Raw genomic sequence first — 25,312 nt, 5'->3', positions numbered from 1 at the left:
TCGATACGGTGTTGCCTTACTCATGGAGCTAAGACGTCATCTTTAACTCTTGACTCCGACCGTGGAGCTTAAACAACAACTTCTGCAGACTCAACTCTAACTACTCTCAACTGATGTGCCTGTATTTTATACACTTACTTTACCCCTGTAAAAACAATAGAGTGATTGAGATGTTATGCCCTGCTTCGACCACTACGTAGTCGACAGTAGCCAGACGACTTCCTGCCATGGCATTAATCTTCCATGACTCAATTCATCACATTGTGGTTTGAGATTATTTTTTTGTTTTTATACATTACAATGGAGAGAGCAAAAGAAGTCTGGAAAGGATATATTCCTACAGCCTGATTGACGCCGAGTATATCGTAGAGTAGATTATAACGACCTCTTATAGATCACCAATATAGAGCGGGTTTCAATGTGTGGTCGGGGTCACATAATTGAGTTCTGCCTAACTCTGCGACATATCGCTAGGGACCTAACAGTAAATTACCATGATGATGATGTCCTTCTGCGAGTACAAGGCTCTCCCTACGCTCACACGCTGCTTCTGCCCACCACTCAGATTGATCCCCTTTTCTCCGATCTCCGTTAGATCGCCCGCTGGTAGCATATCGATATCTGGTTTCAGGGCGCATGCGTCAATGACTTCGCGATACCTTGACAAAGAAAGTCAACATGTATACGATGTAAAGAAAAATTGGAGGAAAGATTATTGGCATTTCTTTCAATGCAGCATTGTCACTAATTGTGTGTGTGTGCGTGTGTGTGTGTGTGTGCGTGTTTGCCGTGGTAGGGACATTAAAAGCCTCTATCTCAAGAAGATGCTACTTACGAAATCTTTTATGCATTTTTATGTACCGATAAATGTTACTACCACAATACATGTATTTTCACTGATTCACACTTTACTGAATTATGATTTGGCCTTCCTTTCAGAATGTTATCAAAATTGTCTGCAAAAATATTCCATATCTACAATAGATAACCATATTGTCATAGCACGTTTCTTTGTCGCCAAAGAAACCAATATAAAGTGTAGGTGAAGGACATTGAATGTGAAATTGTTACGTCAAGCGTCGTACCTGTGTTCGTCCCATGGCTGCCCGAAGAGGATATTTTCTTTCAGAGATGCATTGACGAGCCATGCTTTCTGTCCTGCGTAGGCAATGGTCGAATGCCGCCTATAATGTATAAAGAAAAGGTTCGTATCTCAAGGGAGGTAGAAAGTGAAACTCCTATGCCTCTTAAAAATGATCAGCAATAGATATGAAATCCTATTACATAATTATGTCAGGCATAATGTGATAATAATCAAGTTTATTGCAAAACTGCCCTCTCAGACCTTGCTTTATCATCATAAGTAATGAAAGACTTGTGACGTGGGTATTAACAATTTTTAAGTTTTCTTGAAAGTTTTCAGAATTGTTCATCTTATAATAGAGATGGTAGAGTTTTTGGTCGAGACCTGGCTTCATTTTTTCACATTTTTGATGAGATAATGAGAAACGTCTGGGGAATATTAGGAAAGAGCGTTTAATTCCAAGAGGAATTTAATGTTTATTTTGATGAAAATTGGTTTTGCAATATGGCTGAGATGTCCAAAACAATGCGTTCCTAATGAAAGGCGGAACCCATCTTTTATGAGGATCGCTTTGTTTTACTTTGTTTTGGATGTCCTAGCCATTTTAAAACCAATTTTCATCAACAAACTTTGTATTCCTCTTAGAATGGTATGCTTTGTCACATCAGTTCCGGTTTCTCACTTCAGCACTTTGACACGTCCATCAGTTGTGTAAACCTTTGATACATGTGGGGACTTAATGGTTAGATTCACAAGGGTTTGTCTGGGGCTTGTAAGGTTTACATGGTTGTAGATCTGAGTCCCTTTCAGTTTAGCTCTGTTGCTGTACACCAACTGTCGAACATTGTAGCGAGCAAATTTCATGACTATGGCTCGTGGCTTTCCATCTGCTCTCGATCCTGATCTTGTGGTAACTCTATGACTGCGATCGATGTCGGTCTCCGCAAGGTTGATGTCAAGCTTCTGCCGGACGACCTTTCGAACGACGTCATCTGTCAGTTTGTCTGTGTTTTTGTTCGCCTGCTCTTGGATTCCATGGAATCGGAGACAATTTCTCCGGCTATCCTGCGTTTCACATGAACTCTTCATCCTCTCGATTTCTTTGTTGAGATTGTTTACCTTTTTCTTGTGAGTGACGTAATTTCATCCTTTTTGTTGGACAAGATCTAGCCATAGCTTCGTACACCGATTACGTAACACTCTCCACGATGATTTCAACAATAGCGTCAACCAGCTTCTGTGTGTGGCTTCAGCGCAGAGAGCTTGTACAATAGGCTTTTGAAGTCGATCTCATTCAGGACATTGAACCTCATTTTCCTGAGACTGATGATTCACTCGGGTGACCATCAGAGTCCATGGTCCCCTGCTCCGTCCCACGAAGAGTTTGGTTATCTTCCGATGTACTAGTAACTGGTTTGCTTCTGGTGCGTACCATCTTTGCTCAAATATTTACTGAAATACTTGCCAGTTCTGATGAAAAAATGAGTCTGATGTTAATCAAGTGGTGGCAGAAGTGCTCTTTCTATATGTTGGTACAACGAAGAATTCACTTTGACAATTTTCAAAGAATTTGGAGGTGATTTTAGGCGCAGCGTAATATTCGCACACCAATTCATTACCCCACTTCACCTTGACCGGTGAATTGGGGGTAAACCTCATGTTAAACATGTTACTCATGCCGTAATAGTGGACAGAGCTCACTGAACGATCAATGTGTACATATCAGTTGTTTTAATCAGTATAAACTCTTGACAAGCTTAATCAATTGCTCACATCAGTAACCACGCGTGGCATGTTGTCATCTACTAGTGAGCTAGAACATCTCGGAGGAAAGGGGTTTAGTACACAGTATTGATCTACTCACTCATTAAAGCTGACAGTGCCAGAGAGGGTCGTCATCTCGCCCATCATAGCCTGGAGTAGAGACGATTTCCCGCTTCCTACAGCACCAACAATCGTTGTAAGCTTGCCTGACATATACAGTACGGCAGAGCACAACACAAAGACAGATTTGAAACGAATTTAGCATTAACAAACAACTTGAATTGGATAACAGAGCAATGATTTGCGTCCCAAACTGAAAGATATATCTCAAGAACTGCTCGACTCTTTGAACCATCCATGTATATATATATTTTGTGATTCTTTATTCGAATTTCGTTCAATTTCATATCACAAAATTCACTTATACAGAAACAAAAACAAAACATTATGCAAAGACAAACTGCATTATACACAACATTGTACAAAATAATGTCAATCTTACACTACATAAAGACAAAATGCAGTGACCCAAACATTGTGCAAACTCTTTTAACCAAAGAAAAGACATCCGCTTTTTGTTTTTTTAAACACACATATTCTCACTAAATTCTCCCAAAATTCTCGCAAAACAAGGACCAGATAGATAGTTTGCTCAAAACAAAAGGGGTATATTCCATTGCTTCTCAAAAAAAAAAGAGAAAGAAATCGAGGCCATTTGCGAGAAACACACACGCAATACACACATACACACACACACACACACACACACACACACACAACAAACCCAACATACAACCCCACCCGCCCCTATGCCTTCAGCCCTCGGGTTTCAGGTTTTATTCACACTTGAATAGCTCTGACTGACGTGTAAATTGCAATTTTTTCCTCATGGAATAGAATACAGTGTACATCCTAATCATAATGTGGAAGTGATGTGGAAATGGTAGAAGCAATAGAGAGGAAAACCCGACAACGATGTGACAATGACTCGCAGATACGGCAAAATCAAGACAGAAAAAGAAAATCTCATACTCGGCATGCATCATATATTCCCATTTTAACAAATGCATTACACATATCTATATAGGGCTTGCGAAAGGCCTACCCCTTGGTACATCTACGTTGATATCGCACAAGATTGGTTCCGAGCTGGTAGGGTCCCAAGTGAAGTTTCCACAATTCATCTGCAGGACAATGAAGTAACAGCAGGAAAAAGCAAAATCCTGATTACTAACAAGAGAGTGGTACTTTATATTACTCTGATAAACGAATGATAAACTTTTATGTATTGCAAATTACGATAAGGATGGCGAATTCTTTTTTTTTTTCAAATGATAGAATTTATTGATTTCTCGAAGCAACATCATTTTACAGAGGATAAATGAATTACAAAGTTATTACTTCAACACAAAAAACATTTCTTTGATACAAACAATTTAAACACATATCTGTGTTTTTTTCTTTTTTTTCAAATATTTAAATATCTTCTTACTAAAAAACATACTATAAAGGGTCGTACATGCGAGAATGCGAAAATAGGATAAAATAACTTTTGGCAGTCCGAAAGCCCGCCCAGGCCCGCCCGACATGGCGACGACGAGTGCACATTGAATAACTTCCACAGGACCATTGCAATTGACTACACACAGCCCCGCCGCCGTACACAAGTGTAACACTTGAGCACAGCGACAGGGCCACGCACAGCCACATTGCAATGTACAGCTAATAAAAGGAAATTCGTAAATACTAATAGGCCCCATGGACAGAAAATCTAGAAATTAGCATACAAAATTCACCCGCCGTCCCCACGCTCTGGCAGGCCCCCAGCGGACTTCCGGCAAGCCATTGGAACGCCAAGGATGCACCCTGCCCGAAAGTATGTACAGTGTATACATTTACATTACACACGCCACACCCAGGTAGGCTCCTAGAAAGCCACCGGGTTGCCATACCCTGCCCGAAAGCATGCATAAATAAAATTACATCATAACAACGTTAAAAGAAACTCGCGGGTACATAGACCTTTAAACTATTTTCATGCATACCTCCCCGGCAAAGGTTGCTCCAGGCAACCCGTAAACACGTCAATATCCACCTGACGTTGCAACAACTAAATGTATGCAAGGTGGATTCCAAGTATGGAATTATTTTCTACAAACAAAATCGAATGTTACCAGTTTCCGAGAGAAAATACCTCCATATATTTGACTACGAACCAAATGAAAGTGTTGCATCAGCCCCATCCTTGAATCATCAAGAAACATGAAATACACTGTAACGAAACAACATCAGACAGTTCAAATAAGTTGAACATGTCTCCATTTATCTAAAAACACAGTGATTTTACCTTGTTTTAGATATATAATTTCTTCAATTTCATAATAATGTTTCAAAGCTTTTTGAAATAACGCCAAAGATAATGTACCGTTCTTACATCTTGTGGCGAATATGTAATATTTGGCATATAAAAAAACAGAATTCAATGTAGTGAAAGGACCATTTAAGATTCCAAATATGAAATCGTTAAATGTGAGAATAACTTCATCTTTCAAAACTTGTCTTTGGAAGTCTCTCAAAAAACGTTGAGTATAAGGGCACTCCCAGAACAAATGTGTAATTGTCTCGGTTGTATCTAAACAAAAGGTACATAAATCAGAATCTGACAAACCAATTTGTTTTAGCAGTTTATTCACCCCGAGGATGTTGTGTAGAATCTTGAACTGAAAATAACGCAATTTTGTCGACAATGAACTTTTAAAAGGAATGAGATAGATTTTTTTCCAGTCAGTGACTGGTTCTATCAAAATTGAATTCCATTTTTCTTGTGATTTTGGAACTTCACGAAAATTATCTACGCATTTTCTATGAATAAATCTACATACTTTAGGAGCTTTCTTAATTTCAAGAATCAGTTCTTCTTGATAATTTTTATCTTGAGTTTGAGGTTTTTTAACAAGATTTTTCCAGTTAAGAGGAATTGCAGATATGATGGAAAAAAAATCCAAAAAATTGCATTGAATTTCATATTTATTTCTAAATTGTGAAAATGAAAGAAAATTACCCTGTTCATTCAAAATATGATAAATTCTCGTAATACCTTTATTTATCCAATTATGCTTAATAACAACTTTTCCATTAATTCTAATGCAAGAATTATTCCATATAACCTGATTATGAATATATCTGTCAGGAGGGTTCTGAGAAAAAACTAAATTACTCCAGCAGACAAGAATTTCTCGTATGAATATATTTCCGACCTGATTAATCATATCCTTGCAATCAAGATTACAAATCCAAAATAAGTCTCCACCGAGATCTTTCATTGACAAGTCAAAAAAGCATTTCCAGCTACCCCTACTATCAGGGTTTAAAAAGCGTTTTACCCATGCGGTTTTAAGACCAACAATCATTGACTGAATGTGTATCATTCGTAGTCCTCCCTCACTATAATCTCCAATAATAATTTTACGTTTGATCTTATCTGGCTTCTTGCTCCATATAAATGAATATATAACAGACTCAATTTCTTTTATGAAATCATCTGGAGGCTTTGGAAGAACAGAGAATAAAAATACTAATTGAGATATACCGAGAGATTTAACAAGAGTAATCTTATTATTGGGGTTAAATTTCTAGGAGCCCAAACTCTAAAAATTCTTTTCAGTAATTCCATTTTAGGCTTAAAATTGAGTTCAAATAAGTCATTTGGGTTTGTAGTAAAACGTATACCCAAAAGGCGATAAGGCCCTGGTGAATATGTGAAACCCAAAAAGGATACATCTGGAGGATGGGCTTTGTAATATCCTAAAGCAATAACATCTGATTTGTTGCGGTTAATACACAAGCCAGAATATATTTTCAGTTGATTTATAATATACATAATTCTGGCAAGAGAGTTTGTGTCTTGAACATAAAATGTTGTATCATCAGCATACATACTTATCTTTATTTCAACATCATTGATTATGATCCCTTTAACGTTATCATCTCTTTTAATCCATATACTCATTATTTCATTGCAGATTATAAACAGTAACGGGCTAAGGGGGCATCCTTGGCGCACACCTCGCGTAAGATTAAAGAACTCAGAGGCATGACCATTATTTAAAACACAAGAATGAATATCAGTATACAAAATTTGCACCCAGGAGATCAAATCACCTCCAAAGTTAAAGTATCTTAAGGCTTGAAACATATATGACCATTCCAGTTTATCGAATGCCTTTTCTATATCTGCTAACAGCATAAAACCAGTAGCTTCACAGTCAATCATGTCTAATGCCAGTCTAATATTTTCACCAATGAATCGCCCCTTCATAAAACCGGTTTGATCACAACTTATTATATCAGACAACACTTTCTTTAACCTTTGGGCAAGACATTTTGCCAAAAGCTTGTAATCAGTATTCAGAATAGATATGGGCCGCCAATTCTTCAAAAAAAGTAAATCCTGATTTTTTTTTTTGGAATAAGATTAATGATTGCTCTCCTTTGGTCCAGGGATAATTTGCCTGAAGTAAAAGAGAAATTGAAACTATTAAGTAACATTTCTCCAAGATCTGTAAAAAAGAATTTGTAAAATTCACACGGGAAGCCGTCAGTTCCTGGAGTTTTATTATTCTTCATAGTTTTAAGACTGTGTAGACATTCATTGAGTGTGATCAAACCTTCACATTTTTCTTTTAAATTTTCAGACAATTTAATTTCCTGAGTGTCTCTAGGTAACAAATGTTCAAACTCTACAGTAGGAGGATTACACGACGTGTAAATCAACTTATAATAATCTTTGACAGTGTTTAAAATATCTTTTGTCGATGAAACAAGTTCACCATTATCATTGTAAAGTTTGGTAATAAGTTTTTGTCTCTGATTCCTTTTCTCCAAATTCAAAAAATATCGAGTGTTCTTTTCACCATTCTCGACCCAGTTTGCTCTGGATCTAATAATGACACCCTGAGTTTTCTTTTCATACAAAACATTTAAATCATCTCTGTAACATTTTATCTGTTGGGCCAGAGAATCACAAGGATTAAGAACATAATCAGATTCTAAATTACCTATTTTCTCAAGCAAATCATTTTCATATTTCTTATTCTGTTTTGCTTTCTGAATAGAGTATCTAAGAGTCAAAGATCTCATTTGACATTTCAAAAAATCCCAAAAAGTATTTGGGTCTAAAATTTCAAAATATAAAGTTTTAGTTTCTTTAATACAATTACGAATCTGTTCAACATATGTTTCATCTTGTAAAAGAGATGTATTAAATTTCCAAAAACCACGTCCTCTGATTTCATTTACTACAGAAAAATTAAGGGATATTGCTGAATGATCTGTTTTAAAACCAGGAGAGATCTCACATTTGTCAACTTGAACAACTAAATTACATGATATAAGAAAAAAATCTAAACGACAAAAGATATTTCTCGAATGCCAAGTATATGTACGAGTTTTAGGATTTCTAAATCTCCATACATCAATAAGATTATATTCTTCCATTATTTCATTTATACAAGCAACACTATTATAATGAGTAATTGCTCTGCCTCCTTTCTTGTCTAGGTTAACATCTAAAACACAATTGAAATCACCTCCCCAAACAATTGACTCACAGTCAAATTCAGACAGTTTCTCCAAAACATCAAAAAAGAACAAAGAGTCATCAATATTTGGACCGTAAACGTTGACAAGCGTAATTTTTTGATTATCAAGCAAAGCGTCCAAAATAAGAAGTCTTCCATTATTATCACAATAATGTTTATTAATTGTAACCAGCGAGGCGTCTTTAAACAATATACAAACACCTCTACTGTTTGAGGCACCATGAGAAAAAAAATTACACCATGTCCCCAATCTTTCGCCCATATACTTTCATCTTGAGGGGAGGAATGAGATTCTTGAATGAAAAAAATATTTGCGTTTTTACTACGTAACCAGTTAAACATTTCTAAGCGTTTAACTCTGTCACGAAGACCTCTGACGTTCAATGAATATATACCAAATGCATTCATAGATAACAGTAGGTTCTTTTACTCAAAAAACACGACCTCATTAAAAACAGACTTTGTAAGTTAACTGATCCCGAAACACTTCTAATACAATAGTATGAGAGCTTGGTACCACACACATCAACTTGCATTGAAAACGTAGAGCTAATACGACATATGTATTTGTTCTTTCCTCTATCCCTTTTAACATGAAAATACAAAATCAGGCTTGCTTCGAGAAAAAACAAAAAACATTTCCAAAACATGGCTGCTATGACAAACACGAATCAGACTCCGATTCCGAGAGCCGCACTGCTAAGCACGATTCCTACAAGAAAACATATAAAAAGCCGTTTAGAGCAAAAACAATTTCGGCATAAGAACTGAAACAGTATCACATATTGACTCGCGTGAATATGGAGCTGCTGTTTAGGCGCTTAGAATATGACAGAACATAAGGATGTAAATGCACGACTACAAACTCACAGTGCGGTAAGCCGATCTTGGCCGTAGCTGCCGTGTCTAGGACTGAAATAGTAACGAACGAAACCCCGGATGGCGAATTCTGATTCATTGATTATGATCAAATCCATCAACTATACCCCTGGGATGATATCATGCAAGGGTATGTTTTGTTTTCTTCTTTGTTTTTTAAGAAGCTAAATGTTACCACTTACACCTATCCCAAAGATCAAAAAGAAAGGACAAAACTCCTTTCGTAATTAAACGAACTACACAAAAAAGTGATGAACTTAGTCACCTGTTGAAGATCTAAACGATTAGCAGCAGGTCTAACAAAACCGCAAATTTGTAATTAAGCAGCGGAACAGAACAAACATGTTTTCCCTTTTGCTTGACCACCTTCAGGGAGACCTACGGATGATTTTCAGACTTTTACATATGAACAACTACAAATTGGCTACACTGGGTGCAGAGTTTAAGAATTTGTAGTGATTGGGATGAGGAATAGGAGTGCTTTCAACTTTCATAACAAATCACAATGAACAAGGATGATGACATCGCAGCCTCAAAACAAGAATTCACGAGTAGGAACTCAAGGAAGCAGAACAAAACAAGAAGGCATGCATAGATTCCACACAGGTGAACTTGTTGGGCACGTGATATTGTAATGCAATTACAATTCTGAACTATGTGAGGCTCCTATGTCATCAACATTGTTCAGTGTTATTTGTTTTGGGTTTTTCAGAGTATTGATTTCTCTGCTCAAGGACCACAATAAATTCCACAAATCTATACATGGAGCTGTTGATTTATGTGCCACAGGATGTGAAATTATGAAAATTGTCTGGAACGCCCCTTTAAGCTATCTCGCACTTACTCTTATTGCTACGTCATCTGGCATCTTCTCGGTCGTAAACGAAGTGCTGTTGTATGTGATGTCAGTGGCTCCGTAGGTCGTCGAGTCTTCCGTGAATCTCAGCGGCGACTTTTCAGAGTCTCTGCTTATCTCTTCTATAAGTGGTGTCTTTATCATTATCTCCTCGTCCTGCAGGATAAAGGACAAAAGGTTGCCATTTCAACGTTTGATAGTTATATTCACTATTTGCTTATTGACCCAATACGCTACATAGTTACCACGAGAAATGCCCTTTCCGCACTGATACGGTGTTACTTTTATGCAATAAAGTATGACGTCATAATGACGTATTTGAATATGAGAGGAGTGTACACTCAGAGACGTGATTTTTGTTTCATTTTCAGAAAAGGGAAAGAAAATCGATATCAACTTACAGCAAGCTTTCTCTTTTAGTCATATATGACAGACCTAACTAATATGAAACATGGCATGGAAGAGTAGGATATTCATGTTTAGCGCAAGCATATAAGATTCCAAGGAAGTCGCATCTCTGGATAAAAGCCTAAAAATGAACATAAACACATGCACACACACAAATACGTCACACACAAACAAAACGCAAATACAGTGTACTGAGATACGCATGCACACTCACAGAATGGGTGTACCACACCGAAACTCGAGTAACACACTGGACCACAAAAACTCGAGTAACACACTACCTGGTGGTCTTCTTCATGCGAAGTCTCCTCTCGCGTTGGTTTCGAGGGCTTGCGACCGGTTCCTAATTCCTCGATCTCCGGCGCCATGAGGTAGGTACTCAGCCTCCGGGAGCTGACGAGGACGCATATGAAGCGGTTGACGATGAACGGCAGAAAAAAGAGCGGGTCAGTGAGGAGGTTGAAGAGCGACAGTGCCGTGAAAGTGACACCAGGCGAGAGTATATTTCCTGTGATGCTTGTGAAGGAACCAAATGCCTGTCGGAAACAGAAACATATCGAAGGAGAAAGGTGGAGTTATAGAAGACATATCAATTAGTCATGAACCCATATGCCGGGTAGTTACAAGATATAACATATGGATACATAATATGATCGGACGCACTACAGCTGCAAATACAAATACACACACACACACACACACACACACACACACACATGCACACTTTTTGTCCCTCAATAATCTTTATTCTTCCACACTTAAACATGGAAAATAAACATTCCGTCAACTTGTTCATGACATAGTGTTTCAGGTAATGCTACATGCAAATGGAATATTATTCATTAGAAACAAAAATAAAACTGGATATATGACATACGGCATTCCAGTCATCAAAAATCAATGATAGAAATGAAAAAAAATTATACATCAAAACAGGCTGTGGTCATATTAAATCACATGCATTGACTATTAAAGGACCCCACTCCCCTCGCAGCTCTCCACAGCTGCCCCTCCTAACCCTGTAATCTATGATCATTTTTTTTTTCCAATTCCCTACACTTTCTCTCCCCCCCTCCCGCCTGTCAACTTCCCCCATCTTTCTACACACAAACACCTGTCACACACATACACAGCCCCGCACATAATACTACACACATAATTATACACATCTATACTCGCACACATACGCACACACCCACTACACGCGAAAATGTGTACACATACACATACACATACATTATACATTATACATACACACACACGCGCGCGCACACACACGCACAGAGTATATTTACATAATCTCTTTGATTTACATTCATTCTGTACTTACCACCAGAGTTAATAGAACGGGAACTGCAAAGACCATGGAGACTAAAAAAAAAAAGAAAAAGAAAAAAGAAACGAAATGTAACATCAGAATTTATCATCATAAATGATTCTGTATGCTCCAGAACTGTACAGGTGAACAAATAATCCATCAGTTGTTTTTTTTTAATGTACTCTTTACATACTATTTCGAGACTATGTATAACACTGCGTTATGCAAATGTAAGCTCGTACTGCTTGAATGTCATTGGAGTGAGACTTTAAAAGTTAGTACAAGCATTTCTAGAGAGGCTGACGTTTTGGCGCACAGATTACCGGCATTCTGCAATTAAATGTATATATATATATATAATAGTACATATATATATTTCATGTACCATTTCATATGTTTACGTCCTTTGGCGATTGCAATATGTCCACCTTGTACCCCGTGACTCTGAGCGCCTTCATTCAAACCGTGATCCCCAAAGGACACATTAGCGAAAGATATCAACGAATTCATAAAGCATCAAGCATATGCATCATGGACTTTCCACCCAGCAAGTAAGAAGGCTTTGTGACGTACAATTGATGGCCATGACGATGTATTCTTTGACAAGATACCCCAGTTCTGTCTCTCGAATCCGTCGGATGGAATCATAAAAGAGTTTCTCCCATCCGTAGAGTTTTAACAGCTTGATTCCCTGGAGCATCTCGTTCGAGAGTTTCAACCGTTCGTCTGCGAAGGTCTGAGCAATGAAGTGGTGAAAAAAAGGTGAGAATTATCTTCGACAATCTAACCTGTTACCATGACATCCGGACCTTTTTTATTTCTTTTTCTTTTTTGCGTGTCAGTACTCAGAATTTCTTGTCGTAATGCGTATAGTTATTTTGGGCTGTAACTTTCTATAAGTGGGGAAAATCCCAGAGATAAAGTCATATCCATAGTAAAATGCTCTTATCACAGATTATCAATCTTTGATAGGCATTTGGGCTATGGAAGTTTGACAGTTAGATGCCCATTGTTTTGTTCAATTTCTACATTCAATTCAATTCAATTCAATTTTTATTTTCCACTCATGGGGTGGAATACCCTCGTCAGCCAAAGGCTGGTTTTCAGAGGGGTCCACACATACAGGTTAAAAATACAAACATTATACATACAGTATGACAAGGATATACATCACATAATATGCAAAGAACAAGAAACAAGGTACAAGCACCATGATAGCTTGTTTCAGACACAAACGAAGAAAAAAGAAAAAAAATATCTACAAGGCCTTAGATTACGACATAAAAAACAAAAAAATAAGGGCAGGTGACACTGAATTTCAAATACAGAAGAGAATCGGTATTGCTGAGATATTTTGACTGTGAATTGATGAGTGAAAAAAAAGAGTGCTTTAAACTTCATCCGGTTACGCATCCTATATTCATAATTATTTTATATATTTATAATTATTTTATATATTCATTGTCTAATAGCAGATAGATGACAGGGACCACGACAATATTATGTGTGTACAGGATATATGTGAATGACCTGCCCTTTTTTAACAGTTATTGTGAGTATACAACCGTAACAGATTAATCAATTGACTCTGTGATTCACCGCACACGTAAAGTCCACGACTAATCCACAGTCAGCACCTCAACACACAAGGCATATAAAGGCGAGATATTGGAAATAAAAGGCAAATATACTAGTGTTTTATTCATGAGAAACACAAGGCCTGCGAGCACTGACGCGACTTATAGGCCCACGAACTCGACATGACATCACAGGGCTTAATGCACGTAGTGCCTTACTCGTGGATATTTCTTTTTTCCCTTTGTGTGGATTTCATGGGCATTGTCTGCTTAATGTCTGGCTCATGGGTCTGTTTTTCAGTGTGTCTGAATAGCTGGTGGCTCTGTTAAACTTCAGTCTAGTTCGTGGGCTGTATACAGCTCGTGGGCTGTATGACTCGTAGCCTTATACAACTCGTGGGTGTATGACTTATGGACTTTTTTTTCGATGTCTAACTCGTGTGCAGTGTGACTCTTGGGTGTTGAGTTCGTGGGATGACCCATACTAAAAAAAAAGAAGAAAAGTTTCATGCCTTTATGAACTATTTTCTGTTCATTATCTCTTTCAAACCCATGGGTATGGATAGGAAATGTACGAGATTTCGAGCCATACCAGAATGCTTTTGAGATATCCCGAGACCTTCGTGCCTATAACGAATTGCACTGGTATTACGAGGAGAAAAAGGCCCGCAGCTATCAGAGCTGGATATCCCAGAACAGCAATGAGAAGTATGACATTGACGACCATCTGCAAACAAACAGACAAAAACAGACAGACAAACAAACAAACACATTAAAGAAGTATGCTGGAAACAGACGTGTTATGATGCATGCGGTACATTAACTTTTGTGGATGACAACTATAACAGAGCACAAAAAGGGAAGGGCAGACTTGCACTAGCGCACTCCCATACGTCAACCAAGATCCAATATATCCCATTCCCATACGTCTTGTACGTAGGTTATTATGTTGTTTTAACCACCTGTCCACATAAGTGTCCCGTTCATATTATGTTACATTGTTATATCACACACAGTACCTTGATATACAAAACAAATTTGCGGCGATTCGAATAAATCATCTCATGGCAATCAATAATCAGTATCGGCACGCTTTTAATAGAGATACTTTGATTAAAAAAAAACTAGATAAACTGTTATGCCATTATGCTCTATGTCAAAATATGAAGGTATGAACGAGCACGTAAGCACACACACAGACAGACACACAGGAAGACAAAGATACATACCAACACTGTCATTATTTACCCCGTGTGAATACTCTTGATGCACTACTTCTTTACTTTCTTCCCTCGCAATTTCCACGTGTAATAATTCAATGGGAATGGGTTCGACACAAAATGTATTTTGTGATATTGCAGGATTTTATTTTTCCATCATAGAAAGGGAATGTGTTGCAAATCGAGGGTTTACAAAAAGGAGGGGGACAGGGAACCCAAGAGGGTGTCTTTACTTCCTCCAAGAAAGATGACAGTATAGATAGACATCCAAATTGGAACGAAACAATGATCAGGTGTCTCACCCTTAAAGGAACACACACTATTTCCGTGGCGTACATCCCGTAGAGGAGGACGTTCATGCAATCCACCGACATGTGGTTGGTGATCTGCCCCATGGTCATCATTCCATCTCGACATCGCGTACGTTGACAGTCTCAGCGACTTTTCGTACACGACAGCCTGCATAGAAGAGTCATCGATTCGTATGTACCACACTAATATACGTATAACACGTGACCTGATTCAATAAGCAAGATACACATAATGCAAAATGACATTCTTGCAACATATCACTAAGCCAACTTCCATCAAGGAAATGAGATCTTATCAACATAAAGCAATAAAATGTGTTGATATTCAAAGGCAGCCGGCCATTTAGGGCACAATGAGGGCTCACATGCTGTGACATTAAATGTTCCCCCTTTCTTTTAATAGTTAGATATTTTTCTTTCTTCTTTTACTCCCGCACCATACGCTCATTGATTCCGTGCGAATACAATATATATATATATATATATATATATATATATATATATATATATATTCTTATGTCAACCAGATAACAAAATATTAAAATTGTATTGAAAATACTTGTATATCGATAGTAAAGTGTTTCATGATTTTGATATACTTAATCCCCAAACCATATTTTTGAACCCAACATATATATAATGAAGAAGTAATTCAGATTGTTGATAATTTGAAAGAAGGGCGAATCCCAGGTATTTGATACAAATACACATTTCCCCAAATAATAGATCCCTTCGCATATATCACTAAGCTATCACTCACAACTGGACCTGTACCAGATAATATGAAGAAAGCAAAAGTTATTCCTATATATAAGAAAGGGGAGAAGAATGATGCTAACATTTATAAGCCCATATCTGTATTAACTTCGATTTTCACAATTTGTGAAAGAATGATATGTATCCGAACTGTAAATGTTTTGTGTGAGTAATATATTTACAAATTTTCAATTTGGATTCAGAGAAAATCGTAACATCACACACGCGTAACCTATCTTTGTGGAGAACATTGCGCATACACTCGATACATGTTCGCATACAATAGGCATCTTCCTGGACTTTTCCAAGGCTTTTGATACAATAAATCACAAAATACTTCTCTCCAAATTATCCCATTACGACATACGTGGAAAAGCTTTGCATTCTTACAGGCTGGCCTATTTATTTGGACACTTTCATTGACAGACCTCATCCATTTAGTGAGACATGATAGTTCCTTTATGTTGACATTCAAACTTGAAAAAAGTGCAATTTGTCATTGTTGTCTTTAAAGTTCATGTGTTCAGTCATGCATGAAATTTGTCAAAATAATAAGGTATTAATGGAAAGAAGAAGAGTTCTTCTTTCCTCACAATTAACATTGTGCTCTCCATAGCTGGAAATTATGAAACAGTATTTTTTTAAAATATATACACTGTATATAAATGACCAAAATGTACAATGGTACATACATGAATTTAAGACAAATACATCTCATCAGTATGTTTATTGGTGTTGCTGTTACTTTCTTTTCAGTTTTCAATGTCCTAGAAGCTGAAATCTTTAATTTTAGTGGAACGCTCTTTTCTATCATTACGATTATTATTTTTTTTTACCATGGAAAAAGTGTGCATTGTTCTTTCTTTGCTATGATACCATTCGTGCATAATTCATATGTTATATTGTGTTCAATGATTTGTCCTTCCCAGCCGGATGAAAGTCAAATTTACACATATGCCGCTTTGTATATTTTGTTGATGGAAATAAGTAAACTATTGAATTGAACTGAATTGAAATGAATTGAATTGAATATAAATGATTTCACCTGAAGAGCAGAACGAGCGTGCAATCCTTCAAGCGAAGAAATGTACAGGGCGTACTGCCCGAAAATGGTGCGAATCAACGTAAAAACGAACACCGTAGCGACGAGCACGTACGCGTTGGAAAAGAACTCTGTTACCGTCATAGCATGGGGACTCGTAGTCTACAAAGAAAGAGAGAAAAAGAGAAAAATGAATGAATACATATTTCTAATTTCCGCCAATCTCATAAAAAAGGTCACGGCGGAATACGCTCACGTGCATATTCTTTGCAGGTGTGTTTCGGAGAGAGTTGGAAAAGAACTTTGTTACCGTCATAGCATGGGACTCGTAGTCTACATACCGTGGAAAAGGGAGGAAAAGCAAAAATGAATGAATACATATTTCTAATTTCTTCCACTCTCCTAAAAGGAAACCAAAGCAAAAAAGCAATTTGGATTGAGTGAAAACAGCAACATTAGTAGAACACATCGGTGAAAAATTGAGGAAAATCGGACAATCGATGCAAAAGTTATTAATTTCTAAAGTTTTGGTGATGTAATGACTGAATAAGGAGACTCCAGAGTTCATGACCGCATGTGTGGACAACAATATAAAGAAAATATAAAGGGAATTCCACAAAATTCATTTTTAATTAAAATATTATTACACATTCCATCAACTTGATACTCACATATCATATGTTAAGGGTAGTGATCATTCCGCCTGCTTTCTGAAAACGGTTAGTCAAATGCTCTTTCATTACGCTAGAAAAGTGAAAGCATGTTGAATTTTCTATAAATACAATCCATTTTCTCTACATTGTTGACCACACAGATGTCATAAACTCAAGTAATCTCCTCATCCAGCGGTTCCAAAACCGAAAACTTTAAAAGCTCATAACTTTTGCATGCATTGTCCGATTTCCATCAAACTTTTACTGATGTTTTCTACTAATCTTGCTCCTTTCATTCAATCCATATTTCTCTTTCGGTAGAGAGGTCACGGCGCAATACGCTCACGTGCACATCCTTTGTAGGTGCGTTCCAGAGAGACATTGGATGGTCTTGCTATATACCTCAAAATGATATTTGTGGTAAACACCTTGCAATATGAAAGCCATGTACGGTCTTGGTAACGAAAATTTACTCACGATACGACTAAATTCACATTATTCAAGACGGTGAGTTCACAATATGATTGCTTTAAAGGGCGAAATCTAAATATAATCGGTAAATCTTAGAAGGACACTGTTGGGATTAAAATGCAAACACTGATACTGAGGGATTGTTAGACAATCGAAAATCAAAGCATTTTGTGATAGGATGCATATCCAGAAAGTTTAGGAAGCTCAACTTTTTATCTGTTAAAGTGGTCGAAAAAGCAAATACTCAATACAAATAACTCCTGTCTACAATGTGCTAGAAGATCATTCCATTAGCATACTTGAAAAAAGAAAGAAATAAAAAATGGAAGGTAAATAACACATTGTGCCTAGGTCTGCTTGGATGCAACAAGCAATGAAGTGCAATAATATCTGCTTACAAATAACTTCTCAGAAGCCTGCTGTCTGATACAAAAGTGCACGACTTCGGGTTTCGGAATTTCTGGTGATTAATCACTATAGCACCCTTGCAGTTTCCAACAACGCAGCGCCCTGTGTGGCGGATTAGACAACGAAATATTTTGCCGTGTTCTTTACCTCCTTCACTTTGTCTTCGGGCTTTGAGTAAGTGTTTTCTACGTAGTTGACAATGGCGACGATGGCGAAACGGCTGACGAGACCTATCATGTCGGAAACTATCTTCAGAATTGAAGCTAGGATGTACGTCGATCGATACGTTAGCCACATAGTCTTGAAAACACTGAATTCTTTTCCAAGTGCTGAACACTTTTCCTGTTAATGTGACAAATAGAAAAAACAAACAAACAATATCAAACAAAACCCGCTCAACTAAAACTCGTATATTTCCATTTTCAAATTATTGGAAGGTGTGTATATGTAGCTTGATAATGGGGAGAATATAAAGGATAGTATTTCACGGTATATTAAAATAAAATCTCCGCTGACCACGGTTTTCCATGAACAATTAAAGTTACACACACTACTTTGCCATTTATCATCTAAAGTATAAGCATGATAGAATTCTTCAAAGGAAGTTTCTTCCGACTTAGACAAACACCTATCTTAATGACATGTAAAAAGACAACTTCAAAAGGGGTCTATACTAACTTTAGATTAGTACAAATTGAATATGAAATAAATCAATTACAAGCTGAAATCGAGTGCAAGACAGTACGGTTTATGGAAAACAGAACCTTTAGCACACCTTTTCTCTGGCCAGCATTCTCTTGAAGCGTTTGTGGTTATATGCCGCGGCATGAATCTCCGGAACTCGCCCCAAATCCTCCACGTCTAGGATCTTCTTGGATCCGAGCTTGAAGAGCCAATTTTGCCACCAGTAGGAGACCTCGGAGGGCAGGCTGGAATACTCGGCGAAGAATTTCAGATCAGATTGGCCCAAGTCGAGCAGGTTCGCCTTACCATTTCCGTGATAGCAAAAGCAACTTGTCTATACAGAGTTGGAACAGGGTTAATAACAATGCACCAAGGGTTAAAGTGACAAGTGAGGGTCTTTGAGAGAAAAAAAAATTCTCAATAAAACATTATTCAAAATAATGTAAGTGAAAGCGAAGCAGCATAATATTGAAAGTGAACATCTTTTGATCGGCGACATGAACTTCCAGATAAATTTGATTAACCTGACTTTTCGTCAGCAGACGTTTTGATAATCTAAACTGATTTGCCGGTGCTCCTATCATCCCGTGCTGACACTCAAATTCTCCTTACTTTCCAAACATTTATTTTCCACGATTCGTCAAATCATGTTTTTGTTTTTGTTTTTTTACAGTGGATATGGGAAGAAGCAAACGAAAGTCTTCTTCAGTAATCAAAGATCACCTTTGTTAAAGCGAAGTTTGGTTGTTGTTGTTGTTGTTGTGTGTGGGTTTTTTTTTGGGGGGGGGGGGTTGAATTACCTGTTTTAAGAGACGCCTCTTGAAGCATTGAATTCCTATGAGCAAGCAAGCATCCACGAAATACACAGCTTTAAAGAGATGGTATAGTTTTGTTTGACATGGAGGATTCAGATGTTAACTTTTTGTGAGATAATTAGAAACCACTTATGAAATATCAAAGACCAAACATTTCAAAGAGATATTTAAAGTTTATAATCAGATGATAGAAATCGGTTTTGAAATCGCTGTAATAAATATCCAAAAACAAATTGTAACAAAGTGGTCCGAGTAAAACGTGGGTCCCACCTTTTATCATGACCTCTTTGTTTCTGGATATCTCAGCAATTTCAAAACCAATTTCCGCCAAATAAACTTTGAATACCTCCTAGAATTGTATGCTCCTTGATATTTCATTTCATAAGAGGTTTCTCATTATCTCGCTAAAAAGTTATAAATCTGAAGCCGCTAACATCTCAAGCAAAATTATACCATCCCTTCAAGTACCCTCTCCATATAGGACTGGGGTAGAACCGCTGCAGGGAGGGGAATTAAACCAGGAACACGAGGAATATCGCATTTGATATAGCCAGTTTCCCTTTCAACAACACTGCTCCTCAACAATTCAAGTTTCATTTTGCACTCTTGTTATCACGTTATCATGGGAAAATTATCCCACAACTGACTGGTATCACTTCATTTACAACTTGATAATCTTTAGACATATCTTGTTTCCTCTCTCATTTCAGAATACCTCTCTGTCTTCTGTGTTTGGGCCAATGTTGTTAGTTTTACCATTTGAAATAAAGCACAAAGCATCTTTCTCATTAAACTGTGTTGACAAAACTCATACATAGCCAGTGCGGAAATTAATGGACGTTTTAAGCCCTTTTTGTATTATCATCACTTTTACATTCTTTTTTTTGTCATAAAACGTAGACCTGGACTGGGGTCAATGTATGTATCCAAACTACAACGTAAAGTTCAAGTCCACTAACATACAAGTTGGACAATAGACAATATTGGATTTCTTCCGATTTATTGGATGCATATATAGTAGGACATGTAAATAGTCAAATCTGAAGATAATGATATGGTGAAAAGAGAGTGGAGATATGGTCTTAATGTTGTCATAGAGATTTAAAAAAGTACGATTTTAACACAAATAATTATTACACACAGACGAGAAAGTGATGCGTGGGACGAAAGGAGTCTGCACCTTGTGATATTTATGACGATCCCAATTTCACCCACCCGTTGGGTTTGGTATATCCGATAATACGCGTTTCCTCCCTACTTATTGTTCTACTCCATTCATTGCGGAAATGATTTTCCGAATTTTCAAATCATGGGCAAGCCACATCACTGTGCTCCGTGTAAATTTGAGGAGAAAAAAAAAAGAAGAAGCTACGAATGTTGACGGTGAAGAGTAATAGAGTAGAGTGCAACAGTAGAAGAAGTGACATTGTACTTACTGATAGGAAGTAGACCTCATTTAGAAGTAAGACAATGTATACGATTAGAAGCCCGATGGTTATGTCGAATCGAAGGATTTGGAAGCTGTCTGTTCCAACTTCGACGTAGTGGTACAGACGATACGACATCGTTGATATCGACGTCGCCCAGAAAAGGAGCAGGAACCACGACAACCGTTTCATCCGCCAAATCTCGAGGGAGTGGTAATAGGCAGACGATACGAGAGCCGAGACGAGAAGTGCCACACCGCTAAGATACAGATGGGGGTGGCTGGTGTTTCCCCAAGTCCTGTACAGGGACTCGCTCATTGCTCCCTCTGATAATGCCGCCAGGGTGAGGACGAACAGGACGAGGCTCACGATCCACCGCAACTCGTGGCCAGGATAGCGCACGAGATACTTCCCCGGTCGATCCCGCTGCCTTCTCCAGCATGACGCCAGAATCAATATCAAAATGGCCGCAACCGAGAAGACCGCGGAGGGCAATGCGACGACGGCGTTGGCGAAACACTCGCCCGTCAGGAACCCATCATCTGTGGCATTCTCGGTTGCATTCACGCCGCTGGCGTTTCCGCCGCAAAACCATTCCCATTTTCCCGACGACATGTCAAATCGGCCTTTCAACGATAACCTGAGAATTGGACAGAGATTGATTGATTAGAATGGCATTTTGCTGTGGCTTGTTACACAAGATGACACCTATGATTTACTCATATGACGTATAATACGTTCTGTCCAGAGTCAGTGTATTTCTCCTCCAATAGTGAAGTTAAGCTAGTATGTCACAATTTATGTTTAATCAATTATGACAATACACCAATATCTTCAATGTATGTTTATCTTTCCATAATCTGGAATCAGGTATGTCACAATGTTTAATCAATTGATGCATGGCAACAATATTTTTAATGTTAGATTTGATTTGACAACTTACTTTCTTTGACATTCTTCTCAACATCATATGCAGACATTCTAATTACAACATTGTTGTCTACCATGCAATAGAGGGCGGTTCATCATAAAATTAGTCATTTTTAACACACATTGAGCTTCACTTAATTTTCGACTTGTTCGCCTTCACACAGATGTAAAGAAAACTTCAGTCTAAACTGAACTCGTCTGACCAATTCATGCATTTTCTAATTGGCCGAGACGGAACGCGTGAGCCTAAAATTTTCCAAAACTGGGGGCATTTTTATGGCATTGTGAGTTAGTGACGTTCCATTCAGGTGTTATGTAGGTGGATGAAGGAAGTATTACCTACTCTTTAAAAGATATCGAGTGAAAATATTCACTCTTGAAGGAGTGAATAAAAAAAAGAGTGAATTTAGAGAGAAATTGGAGTGTGACATTTTCACTCATTTTGGAGTGATCCCTGAGGTCACTCAAAAAGCCCCGATTTCAGCAAGCACTCTTCATCTTCATCTTCATCAATTGAGTTTCTCGTCAGAGAATTTGTCATGCAGGAGTCAAGCGCCAGAGATAGAAGACTTTATGGATAAATTCATTATGTTGCATGTGATTATAACATGGTTACAGAGCGTTGCACCGAAGGTTCGTAATTCCGAAAATAAAGTAAGATTCGTTAATTCATAAATAAATAAAAGTTTGCTATTCCGAAGCTTCGTTAGTCCAAAAATGAAACTATGTTCGTTAATCCGAAGGACTGTTAATCTGAAAAGAAATGAGGTCGTTATTACGAAAATGAAATAAACTTGTTTTAGTGACAAAACACGATATTGTCTAAAAAAAAGTGGGTATTATACAATTAAAACTGAATGAAAACACGCACACACATATGTGCACACAGACATGTACACAAGTACACACAAACTCAAACGATACACACATTTTTGGGCAAATTGGAATACAATCGTAATTTGTGACTGTATTATTGACAACCATAAAAGAGAAGAAAAAAAAATCTCCTCATTCGTGCTCCCCTCCCTCTCCTCTCCTACATCATGCATGCGGGATGAGCCATGAAAGACGTAGAAGTAAAAACACACATGCACACTGACCATCCCCTATTAAAGAATCCTACGCCTCTGGTTATTACAAAACTGCTCCTGAACCCTCATAATATTATACGAGACAAACACCACGATGATCATGATGATACCAGTCCTTCTTTGGGTTCGCCATCGATGTTTTTTTTTTTAATTGATGAACCTTCAAAATAGCGAATCTTATTTTGTTTTCGATGCAACGAATTTTCAGAATAACGAACCATATTTCATTTTCAGATATAAGAACCTTTGGCGGAATAATTAGACTTCTGAACAATGCCACAAATATTCTAATAAGCGAACCCTACATCACTTTCGAATTAGAGAATATATCGGAGGAGGGAATATAGTTATGTGTGCTTCGAAATAACTACCTTCGGATTGACGAACATAATCCGACTATACAGTGAGATTCCAATTTGCAGATCATTGTAGAGTATCATTCTGCTAATGATAGGAAAACCATTCAAGCATGTTTCTCCATGTTAATGTTCTCAATCAGCTTATCAACATGAATGTAAGCACTATTTAGTTGCTTATTCAGCAATGTACACGCAAAAAAATACACTCCGAAAAAAGCTTGTTCTGGACAGACGAAGAACAATTATAGCAACCGCCGTGGCAAATCAAGTGGGTTTCCGGGTGAGGGACTGCTTTGTCCTTCCAGGGTATATCAGGTATTGGTATCACTTAAATAGCAAGAAGAATCTGGGTGCATTTTTTTGTTGTTTTTCGTGTACACTATATAATTGTAAACAGCCTTGAATATTAAAGAGATACAGCCCAATTCGAAGCCATAGTCCTTTAAATTAAAAGACGAATTCATCCAAATATGAGTGAATTGAGTAATAATAGAACACATCACTGAAAATTTGAGGAAAATTGGGAATCAGTTCAAAAGTTCCAGTGCCACCATCGCTGGATGAGGAAACTACACAGCGTGTGACATCACCGCCGGACAACGATATATCAGTAGTGTATACATGAAAAAAATTTCACAAAATTTCATTTTCATGGAAAGTACATATGTATACACATTCCCTCAACTTGTTAAGGGATACGAGATAAGAGTAACATTGTTTCCTTCCTTTCTGAAAGAGGTAAGTCAAGTGCTCTTTCATTTGCAAGGAAATATGAAAATATGTTTAACTCTGTTTTATCATTTCTTTATTTCGTTGTCCTGCAGTGACGTCATAAACAGCCTAGTCTTCTCATCCAGCGATGATGGCAGGAACATTAAAAACTCATAAAGTACTTTGGAACGCATGTGAATCTGATTTCCCTCAAACTCTCACCGATGTGTGCTACTGATATTGCTGTATTTACTAAATTCATACATACACCTGTGTGGATACTTATATGGATGATTCTGAACGCAGGCTTTAAGCCTCTATATATTCAGATCCAGATTTGGTCAATTTTTAAAGTAAGTTGGGTCATGGCCGGGTGGAATGGCGTTAACCATAAACTTATATTTTAGGTGGTTCATTCCTCCCAAAGCTCATCTAAACCAATTTTCAAGCTGTAGATACTGGTTGCATTCATAAGGTTTTTCTTTTCTTTTCCATGAAAACCCCTGACTTGTATTTGGGTGAATGCATGATGATAATACGTTATCTTGGTTGAGGTCAGAATTTAGCTTTTAACTTTTTGCGAGGTATTTAGAAACCACTTTATGAAATGTTAAGAAGCCTACAATTCTAAGAGGATTAAGTTTATTTGATGAAAATCGTTTTTGAAAAAGCTGATGTATCCAAAAACAGAATAAAACAATGCGATCCTGATAAAAGGTGGGACCCACCTTTTATTAGAATTGCTTTGCTTTGGATATCTCAGCCATTTAAAAAACCAATTTTCATGAAACAAACTTAATCCTCTTAGAATTGTAGGCTTCTTAACATTTAACATTTCATTAGGGGGTTTTCATTATCTTAAAAAAATCATTAAAAAAAAAACAAGCCAAAAAAAACCAAACAAAAATCGTAAGGAACCTAAAACCCCATCTCAACCGATCAAATTGT

At 37.4% G+C, this 25,312-nt stretch overlaps 1 pseudogene; it reads right to left on the bottom strand.

Annotated features, from left to right (window-relative positions):
- Positions 1-21,888, bottom strand: part of LOC139731147 (ATP-binding cassette sub-family C member 9-like) — a 42,578-nt pseudogene extending 20,690 nt beyond the window's left edge.
- Between the last annotated feature and the right edge of the window lie 3,424 nt (positions 21,889-25,312).

This window comes from Diadema antillarum, unplaced genomic scaffold (assembly GCF_040938485.1).
Source record: "Diadema antillarum isolate AM-2024a unplaced genomic scaffold, OU_Dant_1.0 seq00000358_RagTag, whole genome shotgun sequence".
NCBI lineage: Eukaryota > Metazoa > Echinodermata > Echinoidea > Diadematoida > Diadematidae > Diadema > Diadema antillarum.
Note: the sequence above shows the minus strand (reverse complement) of the source record. Positions and strands in the feature narration are given on the sequence as shown.